The following is a 21,338-nucleotide window of genomic DNA, read 5'->3' on the forward strand; positions in this document are numbered from 1 at the left end:
ACTATAAAGTTGAAAGGGTTGTACCAATCAGCTAGTCTGACCTCATGCATAGCACAAGCCACAAGATTGCCATAAATTAATTCCTGCCTGAAGTAGAATATAACTTTTCAATAGGCATCTCATTTGATTTAAAGATTTCCAGCAGTAGAAAATCTACCACAACTCTCAGTAAACTTCCTTTCACTGTAGATATTGTGTTTCATCTGCCAAGTTTCAATTCCCAGAGCCTGGCCCGGACTTACTTTTTCTAGACTGAAAAACACTATCGCCAAATGTTCTCTGTATAGCTAATTATAAATGGTGATCAACAAGTCACCTTTTAAGTACCTCTATATATAATTACAGGATAAGCTTTTGAGTCTTATCCATCAATACCTGGGATTAATCAACGTTAAATTCCGTAACGTTCCATTTATGACCTCTGCAGAAGCCTTTCCCATGGTCACTTCAAAAACAGCTCAGTCTTGGATCAAACGAGTTAGTCAAGTTTAAAACAGAAGTAGTTATGTCTCATGGCAATCTGGCAAGATACAAGGATATCACAATGCAGGTATGAAGAGAATGATGGTCTGCTTAAGATCATTCAGCAAGTAAGCATCAGAACCCAGAGTAATGATAGTTAATTCAGATTTAAAATCCTCATCCTTGCTCACAGTGTCATCTTCCTGCACAATATAAGACAGAAACTATTCTAAAAACAAAACAAAAAACCACATCCTGGAATCTCTCCAGATTTGAATAAAGCTTTTGAGCTATTTGCATGCAACTGAAAGCAATATAGAAAAAAATCTGCATAATAGCATCCTTTCTGATTATTTCGAGGCATAGAAAACATACCAAGTAAATGAAACTCTCAGGCCTGCACCCACAGCAGGCCCACTCACAGATTCTTATTCTTTTGCAATTTCAGAGGTGCTTGGCAAGACCAGTTCCAGCAGCCTAATAAGGCTTTACTATCAATTTGATTTCTAAGAACTAAGTAGTCAACAAAAAAAGTGTGTCCAACAAATTCCAGTTTGCTAATGTAAACATAATAAAAAAAAAAAAAACAACCCCACAAAAACTTTAAAAACAAAATATTTGAAAGTCAGTTTCCTTTCTTTACTAGCTGCCAAGAGCAAAGTTCAGGGCTCTGTGCTTCTTGAGTTGATGAAATCATTAACACCTACAGCAGAGTCAGGAATGTTACTCTGCCCTCAGGACTTGGTAAGTAATAAGAAACTGGTGTCAGTTTCACATTTAAAAGCCAGTTCCAAGTAATAAATTTCAAATTTCAGATCCGGATGGAAGCCCAGCCTGAGCAGCATAGCAGAGGCTCAATTTAAAGCACTTCACTCAAAAGGTATCAACACTGGCAAGCGTGCCAGCAAGATGCTTGTGAAAACAGCCAGAAGATGCCTATCACAAAAATTATGCCTTGCTGCAAAATGCATCCAGCAGAGTGTGCGAAGAGTTACTGCAAAAAACAGTCAACAATACTCACAGCACAGAAAACTTGATTAATTTTCTCTTTAGCCAGCCCTTTTGTTGCTACAGACGCCAGAGCAAGACTTAGGGAGACCTTGTGTGGCAACATCAGGCAGCAGGCAGCCAGCCTGGAAGCTGGAGAGCCAGCAATTACAGGGTCTGTATGCATTTAGCAACTTCAATAAAGAACTCCCTTTATATTCATTACAACACAGTTCTGTCTTTGCTGCTACCGGGGGTGCTACAGAGGAGGCACTAACAGCTGGTCCTCACAAGAGTCAAGGTCTTCTAATAGGATAAAAGTGGGGTGCAACCCTCTTTCCAACAATGTGGGTCTCAAGTGCCCCACAGCACATGGTGATAGCTTTGCCGTGGCTCATCTCCCTCTTCCCCAAACACAGTACAGGCACCAACCTATGCAAGTTGTATGTGCCCATTTCCATTTCATGGGAGAGGGAACTATGACTGGAAGTTCAACACCCATTCATTTATTTAGGGCTGCCTAAGAGAAGCACAGGCAGCTTTCCAGTGCATTAAAACACTTAACCAACATTTCCCTGACTATGCTACTTCCCATCCATGCCCTCCAGGCTTTAGGGCCGGTGCAAAAGATTCCACATAGTCACCTCTCTTCTGTTTTCATGTTCCTCAGGTGAATTCACCTTTGCATTATAAGGCACAGAGGAAAATAATTCCCACAACGATAACCTGCCACTCACTCTGCCTATATTTCAAGTTCAAGGCAAGCTCTCTATCTTTCATCCCATTAGTACGGGATGCACAGAGCATCCTAACATGCCAATTTTCCTGCAAGTTTCTGCATATTTTGATGTACTTCTTTTGACACTAATGCTATGTTTTGTTCCTTCCCACAAACATATGTCAGATACCCTTCCTGAAAACACCCCCTCTGACGTGTGATCCAGTGCACTGCTAGCACTATATGCCAGTCTTCCTGTAAAATCCACTTCCCTGTGTCCTACCAATAGCCCAAGAGTCCAGGATTCTCAAGTCATTTCCGGTCCCCTGGATTAGCATCCAACGATGTCCTGTTTACATTTCAGGGCTGTGATGGAAATAAACACCATAATGTCAGGACATTCCATCAGCAGGATTCCAGCGCAACCATGCTGGGCTGTGAGTAGAATGCTGAACCAAGTATGGTCTGACTTTTTACTTTATCTTATTTCCTCTTACTTATAGTTCCATTACCTACCAGAGGACGCCTTCTAGTGAGTCAGTCCATGCAAGCACATACTGGAAGGGTCTTTAAAATCGCAAAGTTACTAAACAAGGGAATTAACAAGTAAGCAAATAAACACAGCAAGCAGGAAAGGGGTACTGGATCACAAAAAAGGATTTTATTTCTTTATCAAACAGAATTTCGAAGCAACAAAATCATCCCTCTATCTGCCAGATGATGAAATTAAGACACAGATAAGGAAAAGCCATTTCCTGGTTAAATGGTTGTAAGGACTAAATTCTGCTGTCAGCTATGGTAGCAGTAAAACTAAAGATGAGTCAAAATTAATAAATTAATTTCAATTATTCTTAATTATATTTCACCTACTTAAGTAGCAATACTTGAATAATCAGAAGCATAAATGCATCTGCTGTTAAATCTCAGCCAAGAAATATTTATTTTTATTTAAGTAGGTTATAAAATTTCCAGACTAGAAAGCAGCCTGTTAGCAAAAAGGCTATTCGGCAGTATGATTGAAAACTCTCTGTTTCTCACCCCAGTAATGTACAAACAAATGCTGTCTTCTCCATTCCAATCAGAATATTAAATGTAAATATTATGAAGAAGGATCTCTCAAAACACACAAGTTGGATGGCTACCAAGGACAGGCTGAAGGATCTGAAAGCAACGCTTTCTATGATGCACTGGATCTCTCAGAATCAGAGACAACAAAGAAATGAAAGATATACCAAGTTTGTATACTCTATCTGACCCAGTGCAAAAAACCTCTGCCTGATGATATTTTGTTGAGTTGCCTGTTCAATCTAAATTTCAAGTGTTGCCATTTCATGCACAGAAGAGTTACTGTACAGGTACTGATCCTTGAGGGAATATAACTGGAAACCAGACGATTGTGCTGCTGGAATGAATGCTTGCTCTTTGGGATTGAATTAGCACGGAAGCAGCTCCCTAACACTTGTGTAAGATTCTCATCTTCAAGTTGCAAACCAGGCTAGAGCTGTCTTTAAGACAGTTTTGTATAATGCTTTAGTCCCACAGATGTTTCATTTACTAAGATTGATGGCCCTGAAGACTGTTTGGAGACTCTAGCGAGTGTGATGAGAGCTGCAATCTATCTAAATAAAGCAAGGGAGATAAGACCCATGTTCCAGGCTTGAAATCGTCTCCTTCCACACTTCTAGGTAGCAGTTATTAGCCACTATTCATCAAGTGAACTAGACCAGACAGATGCCTTAATATGACAACCACTTTGAGAACCTGCCTCAGGTACCACAGTGCCACGCAGAACATTTTCCATTCTGTGAAATTTGATCAAGAAGAATTGTATGGAAGCCTAAGCCTCATGACATTTAGACCATGATGCAAAACTCACCTCTTTGTCCAAAGCATAGCGTGAATTGTAGACTCAGAACCTCCTGGCACTTTTCCATGAGCTGTATTTTTCTTTCTCCCCGTCCCTGAAGTTTACAAGCACATTGTTGGAGGCAGGTAGGGAGTTCTAGTACTTTTGCTCCCCCTATTTGGGAAGCTGTTGATTTAAACCATGTGCACACAGCGAAGTCTCAACAAGGACATTATGAATGCATGTAATGATGTGATGGCTGCTGGTGATTAGTGGAAAAAAAGAGAGGGAGGAGGAGTTTACTGGGTCTTGGGCCAGCTCCTAATGGACAAGCTTCCACATCACAAAACCAAGGACTGCAGCTGCCACAAATCACATCCATCAGCCATCTCTCCAGAACAGCCAAGCAGCAAATGGACAGGCATTGACCATGCTGCTCACTCCTAATGTGCTTCCACAGGACTCTGGAGTGCACTGCCAAGACAGGCTGTGAACAAATTTGATATATATTGCCCACGCTTTGCCTGCCACTTTAGCATCTTTAACAAATACTACACTAACTTTAAAAATAATCAGTGGGCCCAAGTTAAAAATAAATTGCAAGTTGGCTTTCATGAGAAAGCAACTGAGCCAATACCATTTATAGTAATTTGACGTGTCACTGAATAGCATCATTTTTATAAATACACTGAAAGCCGGACATGAAATAACTGGTTAACAGCTCCCTAATCACAAGGGCTTCCTCTGCTACACATTTTTCCTATTTATCCAATGGCTTCTGTTTTATATCTAGTTTGCTAATGGAAAAAGGGGAAGGGGGAGGGGGAAAATTGGCCTAAACTGATCCAGCAGATGCACGGAGCTGGGGCCTCAAACACTGGCTTCTTTTCTGCAGCCACTAAAGGGCGGTGGGGGAGAAACATTTCAGCAAAATTCTTTCTCTGCAGTAACTACCGCAGAAACACATTTCCCTCTGTTTGGAGCCACTCAAAATAACTGCAGCTCAAATGCCAGAAGAATATTTTGTGCTCCCTGCATTTAGAAGAAAAAGAGATGGGAAAATACTGAAGAAAGTTCGTAGTACGGTGGTCTCAAAACAGCCATAGAAGGCTTCCAAAAAAGTACACTCTCACAAAGAAAGCAAAGCAAATCTAGCCCCAAAATATTTGTTATTTAATGATCCCAATGTGTTTTACAACCATGTATAGGAAATACATTATTTTATTAGACCACTCATCTTCTAGGCCATGCAAACCATTCAGAAATTTAGAACAACTCTCTACACCAAATTTCTCACAACTGCCAGGAACACCTTTGCAAGCATGACTGTGTGCAGCAAAAGCATCTGCCATAATTTATGCATGTACTAAAATAATTAAATAAAAATTCCTCAGGTATATTGACTTCTGTCTGCACTGCTTAGGAAATAGGATGCACATTGAAGCCTGTGCACTTCCATAGTGAACATCCTGCCTTGTGTTACTAAATGGATGGGAGACCATTTCATAAGACCATGAAACCAGAAAAAGGTGAGGGATTCACCATCTACTCAAAACTGCATCCACCTTTGCTCTGTCCACTTTAATTTTAAGATACTTGTTAAATACTTTATGTTTTTAATCTACAAAGGTGGATAAGGGGGGCACTATACATGCAAGCAGAATGTGATTGCAAAAGTTGTCAAAATTCAAGTCAGTAGCAGAGGCAAGAAGCAAACACCGGCCTTGTTTTTGTGTCCTCAAGGCCCTTAGCTCCAGTGAATAAAGTTTCACTGGATCCCCTGTGTCTCTACTGCAGTATTAGCGCTAGAAAATAGGTATGTAAATCTCCTAACCAAACTGTAAGCCTCTTCACATTGAAACTATGCCTATTTCCTGAGTCCTTGCAGTCCCATCATCAGCATCTAAAGGGAAAGTTTTCTTTCAATACAACTGTGTGTTGTGATGACTTATTTCCTAGTCAATTGTCAACAGTTTGTCTATCCAGAGCGGAAGGGAAGAGAGTAGTGATAAAGATGGGAAGGCTAGTGGCATTGAAATAATCTTACCTCTGTACTCACTGCAGTGTGGGCTGGTTCTAGCCTCTAACCTATACCTCTTAAGTGCTTAGGATAGCCTGTGCTTAAAGCATCTCCAGGTCTGGGTCAAAAGCATTTCTCTTTCTGAACAGTATGAGTGAATTTCGGAAAAACTTAGCAATGTATCAGTAGGAATTGGGCTCTGAAGATCACTTCAGACAAACAACAAATGAAGTTTATTCACATGGTAGCTTTGATCCACGTTATGAAGCAGGCTGTTTATGGGTAAGTTTTATAATTCCCCCATAAGGCATCCTGACATAATAGAAGACAATCAGATTTAGGAATGACTGACTGCAATGCAGGACCTGTGCCACCAGTAGAGTAGACAAAGGAGAAAGAAAAGCAAGAAGCAACTTTCAGTGGAACCGTGGACTCATGCGAGCCAGGGACACCATGAGATCTGTTCCTTTTCTTCTTCCCCATGGCTCTCGATTTCCTTTGCAATCAGAGCACAGTGTTCACAGGAACAACTCACTAGGTTTAGTTCTATAAAAAATAAGGTAGTATTTCAAAGAGTAGTTCCTCTCCTCTTGCTAAAGGCTGAGGGGAAAAATGTTACCCAAAGTGGTTGGTATTGCTGGTCCAAATGAAGATGCTTTGCCTTGTGCTAGATAAAATCAGAAGATGACGGCCCAGCAGCTATTGCCTTGATGAGCTGAGGGGGATTACAAACCAAGGCCTGCACTCTGTATGAAAAAGCAGCAAGCAGACTGCCAAGACCCCTCTCTAAATACATCTCAAAGTGGGTTATTGTGAGGAGTGTGAGCATTATGATCTCAGCTGCCAACAAGCACTTCTGCGGGAAGCAATTTGCAAGCAGGAACTCATTCTCCCAACAATCCAGGCTTTGACCCATATTCGTGCTGTGCAGTTAATCTAAGTGGAATTAGTGCTGATGAAAGAGGCCATATGGACAGCCCTTGACACAGAAATCTTATTTACCCACAGAAATTTCCGCGGCCAGCAGCATTGTAAGATACATCTTACATGCATGTGCCAAAGACACGTGCACTTCTCTCCAGCTGCCTTAAACAAGTAACCCTGGACTATCCAACCCCAACTTTCTGTAAAATGGAAGGGAAAAATTTTGTGATTCCTAGATTCATGAAAAGCAAATAGAAGAGTGACTTTAAAGCATTTTTATATACCACGCAGAACACCTACTTGTGTTTTCTGATTAGTGCCATGTTTGTCTGGGTCTGAACAGAGGATATCCCAGAACAAACCTATTGTTATTCTGGTCCAATTACAAAGCAAACACAATGGGTAATAACCAAAATGTGTTTTTCCATACTACTACATATTTGCCTCCCTCTCTTCTCAGTCTACAGCTCCTTTAGTGCTAGCCCAGAATTGCTTAGACCAAAATTTCTATTTAAGAACTCCTTAGCTCTTAGGAGAATGTAAGGCATGAGAGGAGCATAAAGCCAGCAAAGCAGGAGTTATGCTTGGACTTAGATCTTACTTTTCATGGAAAGTGAGGCTTGTAACATTATTCCTTTATGTCTTCACAAAGCACATGGATTGTGTCTACACAAACTTTGGAGGACTCCATGCATATTCCTCACGTGCAAGATAGCAGCATATCACACAGCTGTCAGAGAAGCATCCTTGTTAACATTCTTCAGTTTGTTTTATGAACTGAGATTTTGCAAAGGAGAAAAGCGAATAGAATAATCTGTCCAAAATGAGCACTAAATGATGGTACAAGAGTAGAGACGAGGCAAAGGTAGGTGCACCAGAGGTCCATGCACTGACTGAGTAAACAAGAACTTTTTTTTCCTCTGAGTTAGATTATATGTGCTGGGACAGCTATGGTAGTTCAGGACTCTTTCATTTCTTGAAATGCAATGGCAGATGGTGTTAACAAAGCTGCAGTTGGATTCACTGTTGTTCAGCAAGTCTTAGCAGAAACATCATCTGGTGCCCTTCCTTGTATTTCTTTAAGTTTTCAATAATAAATATTCCTTATTTAATTACTTTCTGGCCACCCTACACACACTCCTCTGGTGGATTCTTCTGCAGGAGTGCAAGTTGAAGTATTACAGTTCATTGCCTTTCATATGCTTTCATGTTAACCACTGAAATTCTGGATTGACTACTATTGACAGGTACAGAAACAATTCAAAAGCTCATTGTTGCAGACATCCTAAAACTACCAGGTAAGCACAGAGCACATACACAATGTCACCAGCAGAACAGGTACAGATCAAAGACAAGCAGAAAGCCTCACTGCTTTCCTGTATCCTGTCAGCCCTGACCACCATCTTTGCCTGGTGAGAGGACGTTCTTTCAGAAGAACATGCAGAGAGAGCAGGGGCAACATTATATCTTGAGTCTATCCCTGTAGGAAGATATGCTTATGTTTGCATGCCCTGTTGCACATTCCGGAGCCAGACTACTCAGGATTCATTTGTCCCTGGCTTCTACAGTCAGGGACAGGGCTGTATGTTTGAGGAGATACATTAGGGATCCACTGTATGGATCCACTGTATGCCATCAGGCCTGCAGCCCTGTGGAATGAGGCTGGCACAATATTCAATTCCACCTTTCTACTGAACTTGGGGGTAAATTGCAATTCAGTACTGAATTAAAAACATTTTTCCCAAGAAACTGGAAACCAGCAAGTGTTTATATTGGAGCTAAACCCTCCATTCCACCAAAGCAGTGTGTTGGAACAGTTATGCACCAGGACAGTCTTCTTAGATAAGAAGTGTTTGGGGAACTCCCAATAATGCCTTCTCCAGCCTGACATCCCACTTGGACAAGGATCGTAAAACACTAGACCTTTTCCCCTCCAAGTGGTAAAACAGTGTTAACATCTCTTGGATAAAAGACAACTCCAGTCCTGCTTTTGCTTCTTAAGCTAGTACTGTTCCCACAAATTCTGTATCAGATCCTCAGCTTGTTTACTCTGAAAGTTCCTTGGAGCAGTGGCAACTTCTCCATCAGCTCCCCCACTGGGGCTTAGCTATGAAGAATAATAGTCAAATCTGCATTGGCAACATCTTCTATGGCCAGGCATCAGGCCCAGAGAAAACATCAAAAATTCTCTGACTTTAAAGATATTCTCCTATGCTTGCTCTGCATTCTTAATTACATCATCGTTCACCTCAGAGGTGAGTTTGCCTTTGAACCCATTGATTATGATCACATTTTCACAGCAACACCTTCCAAAAACACTGCTAATACTGGACCACCCAGAATGGTAACAGAATGAAAAAATAGATAATGGGATGAACAAAATTAATACAAAATACTAGACACTTAGTTCACTAAACAAGATTAGCACTGCTACTTATTGGTTACAATATCTATACACAAAGGGGTTTATGCCATGAGGTCATCCATTCCAAGAATATAAACACTTTAAAAAAGATGGCAGGAAAAAGCCAGGTACAGAAAAATGCCTGTACTTCCCCCTTCTGCATTAGATGCCCTTGCAAAAGGCCATTCTCCTTCCTCAAGCCTAGACTAAAGGCCTCCTGCAAGTGTTGTTCTCCTTAGGATTCAGGTGATGATTTGTTTCACACACAAATTCAGCTCTAAACTGCATGTTTTATGGATAAATGCACAGCCCACATTACCCAGCACCTGATGGAAAGATACTCCTGTAAGATGAAGGTCAGAATGGACCATTATGATCACCAAAGACAACTTCTTGCAGAACACAAACTGCATATCACCTAACAACTTCTTTTTCACTCTCTCTCATAGAGGTGGAAACAGACTTGTCACTGCATGGTGTAATTTATTTTCTTTCTAACTCCCATTTACAAAAGGCCAGGAGATGTCTCTTAAAGACACTTCGTCAATTCATGTTTGATGACCATTCAAATTCTGGATCAAGCTTACTCCTTGACCCTCCTTACCCAAGGATCACTAAATGCTTTACTAATATCAGTGAATTTAGTCTCAGGTCATGGCATAAAGGAGTTCTCTTTCCCCTATTTCACATAAAGAAAGAGAATTAGAAATCATAAAACTACTCCTATACAAAGCAGTGTTTGAAGAGCTACAGGGACAAAAAATGACAAAAAAAACAACACACAAACCCATCAGACTACAAGGAAATTCACTGTACTTCAATGCCTCTAAAGGTCTTCCGCCTTTGTGTAAATGTAATCTAACCTTAATTCTGCAGGATACAGGTTTCACCACAAGAATTCTTTCTGCAGCTTAGCAAACATCCACTGGTAGATCCAGTTCACTGGTAGATTACCAAATTGCAGTTGATCAGATAGCGTTGAAGAGAAAACATTTAGGAATCTTGCTCAAATATAATGTTCCTCTTAGTCTAGTAAGTATTTGTGACTGAGGTAACCAGAAAACATCTACACTACCACAAAGCTAAAAAATAGCTACAAGTTTGATGCCTCTGGCCAAATTCTTTGCTCAGTTAAAAGAAGGACAAACACGTCTGGCTTCAACAGGATTTACTGAGTATTTCAAAGGTGCCCTTGGTCTCCAGTGGGATGCAAGGTGTAAAACAGCCAAGAACTTTACCAAAATTTGCCTACAGTCATCAAGACTCAACTACCAGGTACAATTACCAGTAATTTTTATTGATGCCGTTATTTTGTTCCCATCAACACCACTTTCCTTTTGACTTGTTCAGGTGATTCTTTTCATTTTCCAGGCTGATCATAAACCCTATTCAATGTTCTGAGAAAGATACAGTCCCTTCCTCTAATTTGCTTTTGAACAAAACTAAGCACTGTGGTACTGCTCTCCCAAATCCCATACATTTCACTTAGTAATGAGTTCTTCTCTCAGAAACATCAAGTAGGCTCCTCCATTGTGCATGATATGAACTGTTTGTGATCTCCACTGTAGACAATTATTTCCAAGGCCAGAGAATTCCTTTATGTGCTGTGGCATACCATGGAAAAGAAGAATACCTAGAGATATAAGATAAACAATGCAACTAGCAAAAATGTCTATAAAAAACAGTATTTGTAACAGTATTTCAGGATGTTAGAGCACCCTGGACAGGAGTCAGGAAGAACATGCCCTCTCCAATCTGGGGGGAGGGAAAGAAAAAGAAAAAAGAAAAAAAATAGTAGAGAAGGAAAATGTTTTCCTTAGACTGGAACTATGTTGAATGGCTCCAGCACATGGAGAAGAAACACTACCTATACCAATAAGTATGAAATATGGCAATCTTAAACGGTGTGATTTGTATAGGATGACGAGGATGTAACACCATGAAGTTTAGTTCATCCTTTCCTCAACATAATGCTTTTCTATTTTCCTTGCCAAAGCCATTGTTCCTCATGATGTAAGTTGACCAGAAGCCGAGAGCAGGGACAGCTACCCTTGTAACTGGCAAGTAACTTGTGCAAGGAATGCAGGGGAGTATGCGCTGGCTTAAATGAAAGACAGTATTCCAGCTGAAATGATTACTTGGTCCCTCTTGGCACGGTTGTTAAACAGCTACATTTTGCTACTGTAACAGGACTTTCTAACCTTGCTGTTTCTATACCAATTTAATACTGATTTCTGTTGAAGTTGCTGCCAATGCAAGGTCCTGAAATACTGGGCCCCACCACAGTCAGAAGAAAAAAAAGGTAAAATGGAACCAGGGAGGGGTTAAAGAAAACACAGAGAAGAACATTGTACTTGGCTGTACAAGTAACTCGTGAATACATCTCAAGAAATGTCCTGGATTATCAACTGTAATAAAATCTCTCAATGAGGAAAACAGGGATGTCCTGGAGAACTATGAGTTCTGTTTTTCTGTGTTCACTTCATGCATGGTTTGAAAATATTCCCTTTATACAACTGGAAAAAGAAAAAGGGGAAAGAAAGAGAGAGAGAACAAGAGAAAGAGAGAAAAGAAAATGAAGCCACAGAAAGCTCACTTTTCCCAGTGCTAGAGATAGATTTAAGCATTGCCCTTGTAAGGAGAAAGACAGCAAAATACCATTTGGAACATGGATGGGAGAGCAAGGATACTGAAATAAAAGGTTTTTATTTACTTCTTATTCACAGTCAAATTTAGGTGGGAGACTGACAGCCCAGTTGTTAGTTTGGGGGCAGCAGTTCCTCTATAGGAATATATTTGAAGAAAGGAGGATGAAATGGAGCTGAAATAATGATCAGAGAACAAAATGGCCTACAAATTACACAAGTGTATGCTTAAGGTGGGCAACCGGTTGTCAGTCAAGACAACTTTAGAAGCAGCAGCAAAGAACTCAGATTTTTTCCTCTCAAAGTTGGCATAGCATGATTCTCTATCATCTGCTATGGAGTAATCTTTTTGCCTATCTTTAAGCAACAATTGGTAATATCTGTAAGATACAATCCAGAAACAGCCTTCTACACCATTACAGTACTAATTACTTCCTCTGAACTGAGGAAGACTCTCCAAGTTTCCACATAAATTCCTCATTTCCTATTGAAACATAATGGCTTAGTATGTGAACATTTCTCTCCCTCCTGCACCTGGATTTGTTTGAGTAGGAAGAAGTAATAGCCAAGTTACTCCTTTATCTAAAGCAATAGAAGCCTCTAATATTCACATTGATGTCCTAGGAACTCCACATGCCAGAAACATAGGATGAGTGACTGCATGCACTTGGATAAAAGACTGCTTGGGGTTTTTATTATATTTGCTTTAGTCCTGTCTTGATATGGTTGAAAACTACTTCAGCTTCCTACCTGTTGGGGTTAGGCTGGTATGTTTACTATTAACTAATTTATTTTTTTTTTTGCAACAGCTAAGACTTAAAAACTAGTCTATTTTTTTTTTATTATTTTAATCTAGTAGTCTGCTGCAAATTCTCATTAAGGGGCTAAACTCTGCTTTATCTCAGGCACGCTTTTAGGATGCCTCAACTACGTGCAGGGACAAAACACAGTAAGTTTTAAGAAAGGAAAAAGAGTAAGCAACAAACTTTATCTTCCCATCTTCATCATAAAAATGCAAAGCTACCCATATGGCCCACTGCAAAAGAATGCATTTCCTGGAGGCACTGTGCTGTCTCACTAATGCACATATACAAGATGTGCTGTACAGATATAGGCTGGAGGTCACAAAATCCCACTGCTGATCAGCAAAAAAAAAACAAAAACAAAAACCCCCCTCATATTTCACAGTCAGGAGGTTCTCACAGAGCCACATTTCACAACACAGCAGCTGAGTAAGGATTTCTAAAAACAGCAAAAACATCAAAGTATGTTTAAGGTCCCAGATACATGATTTCTGCTCAAAATAAAAACTGCCTGTTCCCACTGTTTAGAGGAAGAGAGAATTGGATGTGGTTGTGGGTTTATACAATGACATGCATGCACAGCATCCTGCTAGGAAGCTTGCAGATCCATGATGAGGAGCATGAGGATGTGTTCATGCATCCCAGGACAGAAGTGTGATTGCACGCTTATTCACATACTCACATGTTGATCAGGCAGGATGAAGGCAGAAACACGAGTTCACACACATGCAATTCTTACCTCTTCTCTGTATACAAAACAGATTTAGAGCCTGAGTGCAATAACTTGGCAGTCAGAAAAGAGTGATATTTCTCATGCAGAAAATACCACCCAAGTTGCAAAAGCCATTTTTCTTGCTACTCTTCCATTCCATGTGCATGTTGGCACCTCATGCCGACATGAAGTCATAGTATATTCCAGGAACAGCTCTAGGATTTTTTTCTTTTTCCTTTTTTTTTTTTTTTTTTTTAAAGAAGGAATAGTAGAAAGTTTACCAAAATTGGCTTAAATCATGAAGACCAAGACCCTGAAAGATATGTAGACACTTTAATCACAGGACAACCATCCTCCAAGAGAAATCTTGGGAATCTGTGGGAATCTGTGTTCCTGTGAACACCAGCAGAGTCAAAACCACAGTGAGGTCATTTGATGACTGTGGAAGAAGACAGAGGCTTCTGCAGGCTCTTATCCAGTGTTTCTGCACTGTATTAATAATCTGGGACTTCTGGCATTCATAATGCAATCGAGTAATTTCTGATAGACACAGAGGAGAATTATGTACCTTTCACTGTATATGACAGCATTAACTGAGGCTTTGAAATGACATTGTGGGTCTTGGATGGCTTCTCTGTGCTTTTAATCCACTGGGTGCTTCAACTGGAACCCAAACAGTGCTTTTCTGTGATCTATCTTCATTCATAGACAATTATTTTTTAAAACATTCTAGACCATTTAATGACACAAAGGATTGGAAATGTGAACAGCTACTCTGCCTGCCTGCTGATTGCTGCTACCAATCTAAGATTTTCAATGACCCTAAAAACACAGAACCTATCTTCTCCAGTTATCCAAAGCTGTGCCATAGGATCTATATCTTCTCCCTCCAACTTTTAACCCACTCACCCTTTTAATAGAATGACAAGAGCCTCAGGCATTAAAGCATTTTTCAGCAGGCACCACTGGAATTCTAGGCAGAGAATTAAAAGCTGGTTTTGCTTTGTAGTGAGAAGAAATACTCTGCAGAGAGAAGAGACGAGAGACTTTTCCTGCAGAGGAAAAATGAAGAAATATAAAGACAGACATATGAAAGTAAGATATTTTTAAATCCAGTTGCTATAAGAGAAACTATGATTATTTCTAGCTTTAACAAAAGGTCTGACTGCGGCACATTAAGTCATGGCCTTCTAACTTTAATTTAGGTTTCTTGTGTAAAACAGCACTGAGAGATCACAGTAGAGCCTTTTGCAAAAGCTATATAAAGCCTACATAGAAGTCAGGGTACTTATATAGGTGGCTAACATATTTTCAAGTTCAAGAAACCTCAGGTTTGCTACCACTGACCTCTTAGCTTTCCAGACTAAAGTTAGCTCAGATCTGTCTGTGTGCATCATGCATTTCCTGTTCTAAACAGTGGTGCAAAAATACTACACTGGTAAGTTGTCGTTGCTTTCCATAACTTCCTTTCAGCATCAGCTAACATGCTAATGGTTAGAGATGGAAGAAAAGCAAAGTGTAAGGTGTTCAGTACCATACCTGTCATGGCACGGAATCAACTGGTGTTGCCTCTATCCAATGGCAGTAATATCATTTCACAGAGACCTGCTATGTCACCAAATCAACTGGTTGTAAAGGACTTCAGAATTTAAAGTCAATAGCCAAGAGTAAGTTTACTGTTTATGTTATGAGGTTCACTAGAGCAAGTGCCTGTTTAAAACATCAAGCTTTGCAAATTCATCCACTCAAGTGGATATGTGAAGGGTTATTTTCTTGCTGTGGACTTCTGGCAAATCTATACCATTTACACTATTCCTCTACATGGAAGGTTCAGACAGGAGGCCTGAATACACACACAGATAAGCATAATCTGGGAAAAATGTCAAACGCAGAAGAAAAAGAAGAAAGGTGATAAAGGAAGACTAACCAGAGCCAAAAATTCTCAGAGGACAAACATTTCAAGAGGTCCCAATGTGGAAAAGCAAAATCAGTAGCTGTTCAAGTTCAAATGAAAGACAACCCTTCTAAAGAACAGACAGCTGAAAGAATGAGACAGAAGACAAACCATAAGGCAATGACAGAAAGAGTCATTCAGGATCAGATAAATATGGAACTCAAGAAATAACAGCCTATGGGAAAAAAAGTGCATGAGATGAATTTGAATTTTAAGGCTGTAAAATTCAGACAAGCCCAGTAATCTGGGAAGGCTGTGGTACTGTTCAGAGGCAGAGCTCTTAAAAAGCCTTCTCCCACTACTTGGCAAAGAATTTGATGCCTGTGAAACTTCAGCGGAGTGTAGCTCAAGACAAAAATGCCACAGAGACAAGACAATATCTGTGACATGACAAGGGAAAAATTTAGTCCAAGGTTTCTGGAAGCAACAGAGAAGGTGAGGACACTTTAAATGAAACTTAAATCCATGGAAATGGGAATATATGAAGCCAACAGAGAAGTGAAAAGTCATCTGGGTCACCCCTACATCCTCTGTGCACCAATTCCATCAACCTGGCAGATGCTGACAGATGCAAAAATAAAAAAAAGTGAAGGAAGAAAAAGTAACACTGAAACATCTGGGGTTATGGAAGCTTTTCTGATTTTTTTGCTAAAAGGTATCAAAAATCGAAGAGTATATTTTGACTACCCTAAAACTTTCATTTTGGACAACTAGGATGTCCAAGTTGTAGCTAAGTTGGGCAGAAAAAGGTAGGAAACAAACACTCCTGTACAGCGTGATTTGAAGACGTGAGGAAATCGTACATGAACTGTAAGAAGGGAGAGCTTGTGTATCTCTGTGTGTGCATACATGCATGTGCACGTGTATCCACCCAATATAAAAGCAAGGATGAGTGAAAGTTTTCCACAGAAAAATTTGAATCTTCTAACCTAAACAAAGAATCTTCACAAAAAGAATGTGAGCAATGATTTTCAACTCTTTTAATTAGGAAGGGAGCTTTCAAAATAATTCACCATTTTTCTTACTGTATTATATTTCTCTCATCCTAGAAACTCTCTAATTCAATGGAGTCCACCAGTTTAAGTCTACCCACTCTTGCAGGGAGAGAAAGAGGAGGCTCAGAGAAAAATGTTAACAGACTGTCAAATTTTGGAAAATATCACATACATCTGCAACACGTAGGGCAAATATGACTGACTGATAAAAAATTAGCCCCCAAAAAGATGACTACATAGAAATCAATCTCATGGACTGAGAGAGTATAGACTTTCAGAGAAGCCAAAATAAGAGTGCTGGCACTAACTCTGATGAGATCTGGATCCCACTCAGAATAGATAAGTGATTCATAGTTAGGCAGCAAGTCAGTCTTCAGAATCACACACTGCTATTCCACACCACACAGACAAACACAGAGGATATACTTAGTGAACCAAAAATCCAAATCACTCATCCTCTGGTCTAACTGTTGAGCCATATTCCCTCCTACCTCATCCCAAAGCCAAATACAGAGTCAGCAAGCCAGGATTCCCAAGGCCCTCTGCTATTCTCCTGAAGAAGGACTGAAGAGTGCAGTAGTGCATAGTTTCTTCTGCAAGTTCCATTGGAAAGGTAAGACTGGAGTACCACCAGATATTCATCATTATCTCTGTCTGCATAAGAGAATGTGTTCATAATTAAATTATAATTATGTTTGAAGTTAAAACAAGAGGGAAGGAAGAAGAGCTGCTTTTGGGCTGTTCAAAAGAACTGGGATAAGATAGTTTAGTTTTGGTTTTTTTCCAGACTGGGGCCAGAGATGCCACTAAGAGATATTTACTCATTTGTAAGAAAGGATAAAGTGCCATCATTTTTCACTTCTCTAGTTACAGAACACACCCAGAACTGGACTATGTTCAGACAGGTTGGGCAGGGTATAGTTAGTGTTGATAAAGAAAAGACCCAGTAAGCACTGCCCAGAAAGTGGCACTGAAGCCTGCCTCAGGAAAGCTGAGCTCCATTTAAAACCACTTAAAAAGGAAACTCTGTACAAATTAAGACTTAGTAATGAGTAAAAGAAGATCAGAGGCAGAACTACATGCTGATTGTGAGAGAACTTAATTAAGGAAATTGTACCCATCTGCACAGTGTTCAGATGACAACATGTTCATTTCTAGAAATACGAATATTCCTATTTCACAAGAAAAGTCAGAATAGTGCCCAGGTTAAAGCCAGTTACATAACCTAACAGTGCTGTCTATGTATGTTCCTGATCTCTATCTTCTACATTAAGCACATATAGCAAGCTGAAGGTTCCTTGTAGAAATATTTTCAAGCAAAAACAAGGTCTGAATGTCAGACTCTGTATGGAGTTTGCATGGCAAGGTTTTGGTAGCACGGACCGGGGGGGTGGCACTACAGTGGCAGCTTCTGTGAGAAGCTGCCAGAAGTTTCCCCTATGTCTGACAGAACCAATGCCAGCTGGCTCTGAGTCAGACTCGCTGCTGGCCAAGGCTGAGCCCATCAGCAATCGTGGTAGTGCCTCTGGGATAACATATTGGAGAAGAGGAAAAAAACTGCGAAACAGCAACTTCAGCTGGAGAGAGGAGTGAGAATATGCGAGAGAAACAGCTATGAAGACACCAAAGGCAATGGGGGAGGAAGTGCTCCAGGTGCAGGATCAGAGATTCCTGTGGTGAAGACCACGGTGAGGCAGGCTGTTCCTCTGTAGCCCATGGAGGTCCACAGGGGAGCAGATATCCACCTGCAGCCTGTGGAGGCTAATGGTAGAGTAAATATTCACCTGCTGCCCCTGGAGGACCCCATGCCAGAGCAAAGGAGCCTGTAAACCTGTGAGAAGCCCATGCTGGAGCAGGATCCTCACAAGACCTGTAGACCAAGGAGAGAGAAGCCCACACTGGAACAGGTTTGCTGGCAGGACCTGTGACCCCACAGGGGACTCACACTACAGCAGTTCATGAAGAACCCATGGGAAGGACTCACACTGGGGAAGTTCATGAGAACTGCCTCCCACGTGTGGAACCACAGTCTGGAGCAGGGGAAGGGTATGAGGAGTCCTTCCCCTAAGGAGAAAGGAGTGGCAGAGACAACGTGTGTGAATGTTCCCCTGTGCTGCTTGCAGGAAGAAAGTAGAGAAACTGAGAGTAAAGATAAGCCCGGGAAGAAGGGAGAGATAGGGGGAGGGTGTTTTTAAGATTTGGGTTTAGTTCTCATTATCCTACTCTGATTGATTGGTAATAAATTAAACTAATTTCTCCAAGCTGAGTCTGTTTTGCCTATGATGGTAATTGTTGAGTGATCCCTCCCTGTTCTTGTCTCAATCCATAAGTCTCTCATTGTATTTTCTCTCCCCTGTGCAGCTGAGAAGAGTGACAGAGTAGCTTTGGTGGGCACCTGGCCTGCAGTGAGGGTTATCCCACCCCATACATAATTGATCAAAGGAGTTAATAATTTTGAAACAGCTAAATTTCTGTCTTGCATAACAAATAGTCAGAGCAAAGCTCTAAAGCATATCAGTAGAGTCAGATTTTGTCCAGCTTTGTTTGACAGCCGACTCTATCCTTCGCCACCATGAATAGATCCAGTCTATTTCCCACCTAACTGTGTAATTCAGTTGTTTCATAGGCGTAGTCTTTATATAGCACACATTAAATATAGTCCTGCATAAGATCCACCATCAGATTTTTCCTGTCTCCATACCTGATAACAGGTGTGGCCATTCTGACTCCACACTTGGCATTGACTGCTGCCCACAAGTCAAGGGCAATCCTACCTTTTACAAACATTAAATGCCTTTGGTGTTGTCACCAGGAAGCACGTCAGAAGTGACCGAGCAGTCCACTGTGCAAAAAGCTCCCATAACTATATCTCAAACACACAACGGGGAAAGATAACAAGAAGGGCATGGACAAAATCATTTAGCAGAAGGTCCTTATTCAGAATGAGAAGATTTCCCCATAAACACAAGGATAAAAATCATGTGGACTCTAAATTGCTAATATCAGAGAGGCAAAACCCCCCCAACATAGTCTAAAAACAGTGCTACTAAAAACATCGTTGTAACTGAAAGCCTCTTTAGCGCTGAAATGTTCACATTACTCTCTTTTGACAACTTAACTAGCCTTTCAATTTAAAGCACTGCATCTTGATTTGGTGAATGGAGATGCTGTTCTTTTAAACAAACCATCAGGTTCTTGCTCAGGCTACGTTCAGGTTATGTATAAAGAGCTAGATGGTAAAAAAATAAGTAAACAAACCCCCAAACAAAAATAAACACAGCAGAATGCTATCATTATATGGCAACCTCTTTAATTAAAAAGTATTTATTTTCTGCTAAGACCAGGCTTTCTCTTCTTCCTCATATCACTGCAACCAGCTACTACATTACTTTTCAAAACACAATTAGTGCTGGCATACACCTAGGAGCTTTCAGGCATGTCTTTTCTTAGAATCATAGAATCTCTGAGTTGGAAGAACCCACTAGGATCATCAAAGTCCAACTTCTGGTCCCACACAGCAGGATACCCCAAGAATCACGCCATGTGCCTGAGAGTGTTGTCCAAATGCTTCTTGAACTCAGACAGGCTTGCTGCTGTGACCACTTCCCTGGGGAGCCTGTTCTAGAACCCAAGAAAAACCTTTTCCTGATATGTAACTTAAACCTCTCTGGGGTCCTGTCTTTGGTCATCAGAGAGAAGAGATCAGTGCCCAGTCTGTTTCTTCCTCGAAGTGCCCCATTGGAAAAGGGTCATTTTGGTCATTTGCCTTGGCCTTCTGAATGAATGGCAACTGTATGATCAGACAAACAACTGAGCTGCATTTGCTTACTGTAAGCAAAGCTTACAGTACCATGCACAGTACACTCAGTGTATCACATATGTATACATTTACTCAGGAATTAAAGAAAACATAGCAGGAATGCTCATCATCAGGCCCTCAAAATTTGAACCTGTCAAATGCGTCCAATATCACATTTGCCAAGGAGGTGTGGGTGGGTGGAAGGTAATAGCAAAGAATTTTGTCATTCCTATAAGCTGAATGCAGCCGTTTCCTTCTGTGGACATTATATGGCCTTTTAAAAGCACATTTATTTCTAGCTCTGCCGGTCCAGTATGAACCTCCACCCCAGGATTCCAGAGAGAGAAAGTAGAACTAATCCTGACCAAAGAGCTCTAATGAGAATTACCAGCAGAACTCAGAGAGCAACCTTTGCTTGTCATGACACTTCTTCAGTTTCTGTGCAGCAAGTGAGGAGCCAAAACGACAGAACAGTAAGGGACTGTTTATTGATCTTTTTATTAGATGCCCCAGGAAGCCACATTTTGGTGTACGGCTGAACTTCAGCCTCCTGAGTCCTTGCAAGTACTGACCAAGCACCAACAGCATACTCACTCTCCTCTTTTTCAGTGTCCCAAGAACTCCTTCAGCACCAATTGCCTGCACACAGGGCTCAGAGTCCTCACTGTGCCTTCTGAGATGGAACCATTGGAGCTGCACAAAACTTGGGTTACCTCCATGGGAGGAGTGCCTGGATACAGGGAGCCCAGTCAGGCATCCTCTCCCAGTTCCGCCACATAATTTCAATGAGAGAATGGAGGGATAGGTATATTACAATTACTGTAACTTCTCCGTCATCTTGGGAGACTATCACAAAAGGCAATCAGAGCATAAGAATAGAGTCAAAAAGGGAAAGATTTTCAACCCGCCTATTTTCTAACTAAAGTAGGGCCCATCATTACCATCCCTATTTTATAAATTAACAAAGAACCAATAAGTGACTACATAGGCTTGTTGTAAAACAGAAGAGTATACTGGATGCTGAAAAATCTCCTAGGCATAGGACATCTCCAGCCGGCTCTACTCGGTC

The 21,338-nt window shown here is 40.8% G+C and overlaps 1 protein-coding gene and 1 long non-coding RNA gene across 6 annotated transcripts in view; both read right to left on the minus strand.

Annotated features, from left to right (window-relative positions):
- DAAM2 (dishevelled associated activator of morphogenesis 2) overlaps positions 1–21,338 on the minus strand; it is a 198,233-nt gene that overhangs the window by 140,826 nt on the left and 36,069 nt on the right. Inside the window, exon 1 of one of the 5 annotated variants that reach the window (XM_064648456.1) lies at positions 14,431–14,544. The exons of the other annotated variants lie outside the window; for them this stretch is intronic. The gene's annotated coding sequence lies outside the window, so the exon portion shown is untranslated. Of the gene's footprint in view, positions 1–14,430; positions 14,545–21,338 lie in introns of those variants that run through there. 5 annotated transcript variants of the gene reach the window in all.
- On the minus strand, positions 6,244–7,118 carry LOC135411188 (uncharacterized). Its single transcript, XR_010429035.1, has 2 exons — positions 6,653–7,118; positions 6,244–6,579 (listed from the first exon to the last, which is right to left on the minus strand). It is a non-coding gene; the product is annotated as an uncharacterized LOC135411188 (long non-coding RNA).

This window comes from Pseudopipra pipra, chromosome 3 (genome assembly GCF_036250125.1).
Source record: "Pseudopipra pipra isolate bDixPip1 chromosome 3, bDixPip1.hap1, whole genome shotgun sequence".
In the NCBI taxonomy this organism is placed as follows: domain Eukaryota; kingdom Metazoa; phylum Chordata; class Aves; order Passeriformes; family Pipridae; genus Pseudopipra; species Pseudopipra pipra.